Raw genomic sequence first — 10,165 nt, forward strand, 5'->3', positions numbered from 1 at the left:
ACTGGTGCCCGCTCGAGCAGATCGATGAACAACCAGGATGACAGTAATATAGTGCTAATGTTGGAAAAGTATTGGTTTTTTTTTACCTTATGGAGAAACGGAAGGAAAATGGAAGCTCAATGTTTGGTACTTTTTCCTCTCTGCTTTATGTTCTTCTGTTTCTTGGTTTTAATTTATAAAATTTACTTAGAATACATAATGATGCAAGTAAATAATTTTCAGAGTCTCTTAATAGTTTTTCTAGAAAACTATCAAAACTGAGTCACTTTGGAAACAATCTCTCACCAAACTGAAATTCTTGTCAGAAATGCAGGTAGCTTTGTAGATGTTTTTCAAACATTTTAACTAGCCTAAATTTTTGGGTGAAAAGGGGGAAGTAACTGAATTTTATTTAAAGAAATTTGCTTAGAGAAATATGAGAGAAGAGAATGAGAGAGATATGTTCCGGAGAGAACATGGGTTTCTTCAGAACGGAAAAAACTGAGACTATGAATCTCCCCAGGGTGGAGAATGAGCACCATATGTCTTAACAAAATTGTTTTTATAGTAGGTTGCTTTTATCATCATCATTGTTATTTATATTATTTTATTTTTTAAGGAACTTTTGTGGTAAGAGTTTGATGAAACTAACCCAGGGTAAGTAGATTATTCACTTAATTGACCAAAACACATTGAAGATATTCAAAAGAGGAGTGAAAAGACCTATTGAAAGCTGTTCCAGGGGTGTTGTAATCCTGACTTTAGTACTGTGTTGGAGGTAGTGTGAACTGGGGACCTTCAGGTCTTGGTATCAAAAGCAAAGAAGAAAATATGATTTTCTTTGTTGAGATCGTTGTTGGCCCTACCAACTCAATAATAAGTAAATGTTTGTCTAATTGTGACTCTGGTTGCTGTCAAGTCCTCTTGCTCCAACCAATGACCAATTTCTGAAACTTGGCATGTGCTCCTGACTGTAAAAAGGCCTGGATGGGACAGAGCCCTCAGTGATTTCTTCCCTTGTCTTTATTGTCTGAATGCCACACTAAGAGGTTCAGAAAGGAGATGCTGAGGAAAAAGATATAGGTGTAAACTTCTTTTTCTTTAAAAAAAATATTTTTAATTGAATCACTGTGAGAAATGGTTACAAAGCTTCGTGATTGGGTTTCAGTCATACAATGTTCCAATACCCATCCCTTCAGCAGTGTACATTCCCACCATCACTGCCCCTTGTACCGTCTTATGGAACCTTTTCTTTCTTCACTGTGCTAGGGAGGGTGTTTCCTGGCTTTGCTTGGGGTTTCAATTCATCTCTGTTATTTCCATCACAACATCCAGACCCAACAGATGGATCCTGCTGTTGATGGTATCCAAATTTCTCTGCTTTCAACCTTTCTCTGGATCTTTAGGATTTCTTCCAGGATGGTCATGTGGTGGGCAGCCAGAGTACGGGGGCAGCAGCAAGATCCTATTCAAATTGTTTCCTCATCAGACTTTGTTCCTTTCTTAACTTCTTTCACCATGATGTATGTGTTTTGGAGTCCTCTCACGAAGGTTCTTTACCAGGTAGCAAGTGCACTTGATATCGAAGCAACTATTGTCAGTCTGGGAAAATTGAGGCTGGGAATCTTTGATGGGTCAGAAATGGAGTGGATAGCATTGTTCCAAGCTTTTTATTTCATCATCTTGTATCCCACTGTTCTCACACTCAAAAATTCATGTTTAACAATTTTTTTCTGAGCCTTAGTTCCATGTATACCATTGTATCATAATACCATCCCTCTGGGCACCAGTTATTGGATGCAATGAAACATCCTTCCTTTCCCATTGTCTCCAGTCCTGACATTTAATATCTGTGTTCTATGCATTACAAACCATAATGCCTAGAAGGAAAGAAAACAAGAGCAAGAAAGTGAGAGTGAGAGTGAGTGAGTAAAAGAGAAAGGGGGGAGAAGAGGGGTGGAGAAGTGCCTGCAGTAGAGGCAGGCTGGGGTGAGGAAGTTGATGGGAGAGAGACTGGCAATATTTGTGTGGTGGGAAATGTACATTGGTGAAGGGATGGGTGTTGGAATAGTGTATGACTAAAACCAAATCATGAACAAATTTGTAAAAAATAAAAAATAGAAAAATGGTAGAAAAATAATAAATTGACTCTGAAACCCAAAAATCTCATGCTTGAGGATAAAATCATTTTTTTCCCCAAGACAAACTAGATATTTTTAAAAGATACATAATTTTGTATTTAGAAAATCTACATTAACCAAATTTTCTTTATATTTTAACACATTTTATTTATAAAAATAGAAGTGATCAGTTTCAGATCTGAGATTCTACTCCCTTACATCAAGGTATATAACCTACAATAAAGTTCTTAAAAATATAGCTGTAATTAGACCCAATGTAGAGCCACTCTTTTGATAGACCATGACCATGACCTTTGGCATTTTAATTGGTAGACAGAAATGTGTCAGTTCAGATTCCAAGGCTTTAAAAATGCCTTAAAAGCTCTTCCAAGCTCTAAATTTATGAGGACGAGAGAACAACTTTATAAACTGGATTTATTTTAGAAAATTTCATTTTAGTACAAAATGCATTTATATGATTCCAGTGGAGGAGGTGGTGGTACATAATTTGGCACCACCACCTTGGAAAGAATTGTTCCAAATGCTGAAATCTGTTAGTGTTGAATCCAGTGCAGGTTTTTTTTTTGTTATGGGAACCAGGTACATCTCTCTGTAGAGTGTTTTTCAAGCACTCAAACTTACCTTGATCGCTATTAAGCTTTTGAAAAGACAAGTTACAGTGCTTTCTTTGAAATAGAAAAGATAAATTATAAGGTGAATGCTAAATTTATGCCATATGTTATCAAAGATTTCTGTTTTTAGAGCACTATAAAATGACTTTATTTGAGAAAAATTATGCCATAACATTTGGGTCATATTTTTCATTCAAATAAAGTATCTATGCTTATTAATATTTTAGACATATTTTAAATGAGGCCAATACTCTTTTAGAATAACAACCAAAGGATAAAAATCGGTCTCTTTTCCTACCTATCCTTAGTAAAAGATGGAAGCCAACAGAAATAAACCACCTTTTAACAATGACTAAATAATTTATCTGAGAAATAGATAAAAAACTATATAGAACTGGATTTGAATTGTAAATGTCCAATATATGCATTCTCCAGTGATTAAGAAAGAAGTTCCGCTCAAACTCCAACATTCCATTAAATATTGCATTCTCCCAGTTTTATTCTTGTTTGTTAAATCTGGCCTCTACCACATTTTCCTCTCTAGTTCTCCACATACATGGGAATTATTTATTTATTTATTTATTCATTTATTTATTTATTTACTTGGGGACATTCTTGGCTCTGTGTTTGGGGATCACTCTCAATGGTGTTTGGAGGATCACGTGGTGCTGAGGATTGAAATACAATAAATTTCATTAAACTTTGCCTTGTTGCGTCATTTTCTTGATCCTATTTTATTACAATTTTAATATGCTCTTTTGGTGTATGTGGTACCAGGAATTGAACCCAGGGCTTCACCCATGCAAGGTAAGTGTTCTATTGATGAGCTATGCCCCTGACCCTTCATGAGTGAATTTTTAAAAGTGAAATTACTGGGGGTTGGAGTGATAGCACAGCGGTAGGACGTTTGCCTTGCATGAGGCCAACCCAGTTCGATTCCTCCGCCCCTCTCGGAGAGCCTGGCAAGCTACTGAGAGTATCTCGCCCAAATGGCAGAGTCTGGCAAGCTACCTGTGGCGTATTCAATATGTCATAAATAGTAACAAGAAATCTCAAGATGGAAATGTTACTGGTGCCTGCTTGAGCAAATCGATGCACAACGTGATGACAGTGACAGTGAAATTACTGGGTAAGTTCCTAAATATTGACTTACCTAAAAAAAATTGCAATCTGTTCTTCACATCAGGTACTAAATGAATACCAACCTATCATAAGTACAAAGCAGGTCCTGAGAATGGACTTGTGAAGAATCCTAAATCTAGTGTTCTTGATGGGAGAGTGGGGGGGATCGGTGGGGAGAGATGTGTTTATGTAAAGGTTTAGGTAAATTATGTATAATTTTATCCTTGTGACAATCTGATGGAATGGGCATGATCACTTCTGCCACTTTAGAGAAGGGGTATATCACATGTCCAATGTCTCACAACTAGAAAGTGAACAAACTTGGATTCAGCCAGCATCTCCCTTTGTGTCGATCTTTCCAGCTTATCAAGTATACAGTACAATGCATACTTATACAGTAACAGATGCATTATACTGTAACAGATGCATCTGGATCAACAACGATGACGACAATGACGACGATGACAACAACAACAACAACAAAACAATATAGAAAAGCTTTATAAAATATGAACACAGACACTGATCTTAGTATTAATATTTAAAAAAATTGCAGTTCATGCCTGGTTTGGAATGATGTGGAAGAGGTGTAGCTTTTAATATAGCTTTCAATCCTAGCTCACAAAAATCAATTTACACCCTGTCTGTTTATTCTGACCTTCCTATCCCATTAAAGCCCTTATTTATTAGCTGTCAAGAACCAAGAGACTGTGGCTGGAGTGATAATTCAGTAATAGTACAGCGGGTAGGGCATTTACCTTGCACATGGCAGAACCCGGGTTCGATTCGCAGCATCCCATATGGTCCCCCGAGCACCACCAGGAGTAATTCCTGAGTGCAAAGCCAGGAGTAACCCCTGTGATCGCCGGTGTGACCCAAAAAAGGAAAAAAAAAAAAAGAGAGAACCAAGAGCCATTGGCTACAAGTGGAAGGAATTTGTATTCTACTTGAAGACTCAAAAATTATAGGTAGAGGAATGTCTCCTTGCTGTGCCCTGATCCACAAAAATCATATTTTGATTCACTAACTTTCAGGAATATTTATTGTACCACTGAGTGATAAATACACAGAGATAAATTAAAACTGAAATTTACAAGCCTCAAGTGGACAATTTAAAAAACACCACAAAGAAATTAATGTGTATGAGATAACAAGAAAGAACATGGGAATTATAAATTTTATTTTCCAAAATTATAAGCACATACAGTGGTTAACTTCAACTGGGGCATTTTGTATTTTAAGATATACTGATGCTTGGTCTTGCTTCTGACCATCAGAGGGCATAGTAGTTTTTAAATTTGTTTATTTTAAATTTCTTTGTTCCTTCCTTTTCACTCCCAACTTGTCCCCCCAAAGTGACAGACTTTCTAGACTCCTTATTTTAGTTGCAGACCAGAAAGAGAGAGAGAAAGACCCCTTAAGGCTAAAAAGCCCTGGAAGGGACATAGGAGATCTGGTTTGCTGCCCTCTGCTGGATCAGAATGGGGATTTTATATCTTAGGTGGCAAAACGAAAACAAAACAAACTAAAATGAAACTCACATTGTGATTTGGTATTTCTCAGGGAAAATATACATATATATATATAAAATATTATAGGTATATTATAGATTATTATATATAGAGAGAATGGATTTACAAAAAGGAACAATATGTTAGTTCATACTACAGTGAAAGTCTAGAAACATTTCGAGCAGTTAAAAGGAAAGGACTTCACATTCTTGTGGAGGTTTTAAGCACTTCAGATATCCAGAAGGCAAAATTAGCTGCCTTTAACATGTTAACCATTCTAGAGGAAAATAATTCTTCTAGAATAGCAGTGATAAATTAGAGTAGTGACTCTTTACAATTTTTTTACACTTGAGGATTTAAGATAATATTATTAAATAACTCAAAAGAACCATCTTTTACCCTTAGAATGGAAAGAATTCAATTTTAAAAAAATAAAAAAGTTGGCATAAATATTTAATTTTATAACTTTGGACCGATCACTTTAAGTTCTTCAAGCAGTGATAACACCCTTGTTTGTGTTACAGTGTTGTGAAAATTCAGGTAGATATTTTTTCAATACAGTTTGTGTACATAGAATTCCATGTTAGCTGTGGTCTAAGAATTTATTTCTTCCCATTAGATGGCCCAATGCATATTGTCAATACACATTTTATAATCCCTGAAGCTCTCTATGCTATATTAACTTTATATCTATATCTATCTATACTCTTTACTATGAGAGCAAGATCTTGACTTGTATATCTATAAATCTACTTCGTTATTGAGCAGTGATACACCTTAACTGTGATCAAAGAAGAATTAGTAATATATAATTGTTCCATAATCCCAGTGCCACCAAAGTAGTTTATGTATAAATATTGGAAAAATAATAATACTTTTGTTAGTCACTGAAATGGTTATATGGGTAGAAATGCTCAAGGAAATGTAAAAAATAAAGCCACTGGAAAAATACCCAGGTTCGATTCTCCGCCCCTCTCTACTACTGAGAGTATCTTGCCCGCACGGCAGAGTCTGGCAAGCTACCCGTGGCATATTCAATATGCCAAAAACAGTAACAGCAAGTCTCACAATGGACATGTTACTGGTGCCCGCTTGAGCAAATCGATGAGCAATGGGATGGCAGTGACAGTGACAGTGACCCGTCAGTGGAAATGTTGGAACAAATGGCAACCCTGCATTTAATTTTGAAGAGCTGCTATACTGTTTCCCATAGTGACTGTGTTATGGCTGTGTTAGTTTACACTTTGCCTAAAGTACATAACAATTCAGTTTTCTTCACATCTTCACCAACACTATTTTTGGTTATATATGTTTAATCATTATTACCCTTTATACAGATGCACTTTATATTTTATCTATATATTTTATTACTATCCTTCCTTTATGATATATGAATATTATCCATTCTATTAGGTATAAAGCTGAATCTCAATGTGGTCTTTATTAAAATTTCCCTAAAGATTAATGATGTTGAACATCTTTTCATGTGCTTATTGCCATATGTATATCATATTTGTAGAAATATTCAGGTACCTTTATCATTTTAATAGAAATATCTTTATGAAAGCCAATTTATCATTTTTTAGTGTCTTGCCTAAGAAACCTTTGCCTACTCCAAAATGACAAAAATATTCTCCTGTGTAATTCTAGACACTTTATGGTTTAGACTGTTTTAAGAGCTATGACTCATATTAATTACTATATGTATAGTGATATTGGGCCAAGGTTCATTTTTTTTATATATGAACATTGTTTTAAACATCACTGATTAGGTTGTCTTTCTCCATTGACTTGGTTTGGTACCAATGCAGAAAATCAATTGACTTTACATATGAGTCTATGTTTATTTTCTAGTTTGTTCCATTGGTTTGTCTGATGTTATACTAGTTATATTACTAATACTATATTCTTATAATAATAACTCTGGTAGTTCGTATTAACTCTTGAAGTCACAACAGGTTACGTTCTCTAATATTGTTCATCTTTTAAAAGAGTGTTTTGGCTATCACATATCCTTTGGCTTTTCCTATAAGTTTTTGTATTGATTATCTTTTTACAAAAAAAGTTCAGCTGGAACCTAGAATTTCATTAAGTTTATAAATTCATTTCAAGAGACAATCCATCTTCACTATATTGTACAGTTCTCCATTTATTTAAGTCCCCTTTCATTTTTCTTATAATTACTTTATAACTTTCAGTAGAGAGATCTTATATAAATTTTGATAAATTTCTTCTGAGATATTTGATATCTTAATGCTATTGCACGAATAAAGTTCATGCCATTATTTCATTCTTTTCTTGTTTGTTGTCACAATTACATGAATATGATTATTTACATTGTGTCCTGTGACATTATCAAACCCAAGTACTTTTCCAGTGGCTTTATTTTTTACATTTCCTTGAGCATTTCTACACATATAACCATTTTAGTGACTAACAAAAGTATTATTATTTTTCTAATATTTATACATAAACTACTTTGGTGGCACTGGGATTATGGTGATACACAGGGGTTACTCCTGGCTCATGCACTCAGGAATCACTCCTGGCGGTGCTCAGGGGACCACATGGGATGCTGAGAATTGAACCCAGGTTGGCCTTATGCAAGGTAAATGCCCTACCCACTGTGCTATCACTCCAGTCCCCTAAATATAATTTTTAAAATTCACAGTCTATGGTTTTGTCATCCAAAAAAATTGTGAGGATAAACCACAGCTTCTGAGATGCTTCTGTAGCTGTCACAGCAAAGGCTGGTGTTGGTCACATAGCTTGTCTCCATGTTCTTCAGAGGAGCCTTGGTCAACTAGCACTTTCTACTTGTTTATGTAGGTCTTTTCTAAGTGTTCCGCTGGTGTTGATTTTATCCTTTCCACAGATTTAGGAGGCAGGGAAGCCTTAGGAGCCTCCAGAGAGAAGGGTTTGTGCCAGAAAGTAGCCATGGTTACAGAACTTGCTCACAGCCACAGAACAGGAATTTTGTCAGCCAGACCCTGAAGTTTAATGGCTCACAGTTGTGACTAATAGACTCTGTCTCCTAAGCCAGGGCATCTTAGATGTTTTTCACTCACTTAGTCTGAGAAATTTTTATGTGACCTTGGGTGTGTGTGTGTGTGTGTGTGTGTGTGTGTGTGTGTGTGTGTGTGTGTGTATGTATATGTACATAAGTACATGTTTATGTAGTTTTGCTTATAATAAGTCATAGGTTTATTTTTAAACACGTTGTTTATTGGTTTTGGTTTCACTCCTGATGGAGCTCAGGAGACCATATGAAGTGCCAGAGACTGAACCAGGTTTGACCAAGTGCAAGACAAGTACCTCATCCCTTGTACGATGTGCTATCTTTCCAACCCTTTAAACAAACTAAAAATCTTTTTTTCGGGGGCATCACATCTGACTAGGCTCAGGGCTCACTCCTGTCTCTGAGCTCAGGGATCATGGCTAGAGGGCTTCAGGGACCAGATGTGTCTGGGATCAAACCAGGGTAGGACACTGGCAAGGTAAGCACCCTACCCACTGTACTATCTCTCTGGCCCCTAAATACAAATTGCAAAAGGTTTTGTGACTGTCACATTCAGTTATGACACTCAACATGGGATGGTGACATACAGTGAAAGATACTGTGCCATGAGCAATCCCTTTCAGCTTCCTTGACCAATCATCCATCTCTTTTTCAACTCTGTTGTCTTGTGCTGGCAGCCTTTTCCTTAGAGATGTTATTCTTTCTACCTCAGAGGAGCTGATGACTTTCAGGCAAAACCCCCCAGCTTTTCTCTTCTACTGCTCTGAACTCATGTGAGTACTGAGATATTGCCTTCCCCAGCAGATGGAGCTTTTATTTTTTATTTTTTATTTTTTCCCAAGGTGAAAGAAAACAACTATAAGCCAGTTTGTCTTTTCAAAGGTAACTTCTTTTTCTAATACGTCTTCTCATTTCTCGTTTTTTTTTCTATTTTAAAGTGAAGATGTTTTTCTAATATATCCTTGAATTTCAAAACGTTTCTTTTTCTATTTTAAAGCGAAGATGTTTTTAGGATTGTGAGAAGGATACAATAATAAAAATACAGAAAACTAAAAAGAGAAAATATGTGTTACTAATTCTAGTGAACAGAGAAAATTACTGTGAACATTTCTAAATGTTTGGAATGCATTTTAAAGACAAAATGTGGTCATAATTATTGGAAAACAAGAATTGTACCCTTGTTAAACAGATATTATTAATTAAAACCATTTCATACTGTTGAACACGTAGGATGTTTTCAATTTGAAATTTAACGCTGCGTGGCTTTCTAACCGTTTCTGATATTTACAAGCTTACAGAATTCTCTCTATCCTTGTTCGTCTTAGCTGCTGCCCCCAGGGCTATCCGCCCTCAGTAGCTTCCTTAGAGATGCTTCTGAGCAATTTGAAATTTTGGATTCCCTTCATAAATCACTGGAGCAGCTGACCCATAAACTTCTTACGCCGCGGATCTAGTCGCGTCGCTTTGTTTTCTTTCCAGCAGGGGGCAGTGCTGGCACGCTTAGGAACGACCTTTTAAACTGCTTCGCTTTACATTGCAAAACTGTTAGAAAACTTGAACAAGCTTGATCTTTGTTTATGGTTTGGTTTATTGACTTTCATTCCAAAATGAATGATTCCAATGTGAAAGGAATCCTCCCCAAACTCAGCATATATACAATTAAGTGGCTGCTACAGAACTTTTCTCCTCTTTGCTTTGCTCATCATTTGTCCTTTTGATTGGGTTGACTGCCACTTGATCAGGGATAAAAACTGGCCTGGAAAGGGGTATAAAGGTGTTTTC

This window comes from Sorex araneus, chromosome 11 (genome assembly GCF_027595985.1).
Source record: "Sorex araneus isolate mSorAra2 chromosome 11, mSorAra2.pri, whole genome shotgun sequence".
Lineage (NCBI taxonomy): Eukaryota > Metazoa > Chordata > Mammalia > Eulipotyphla > Soricidae > Sorex > Sorex araneus.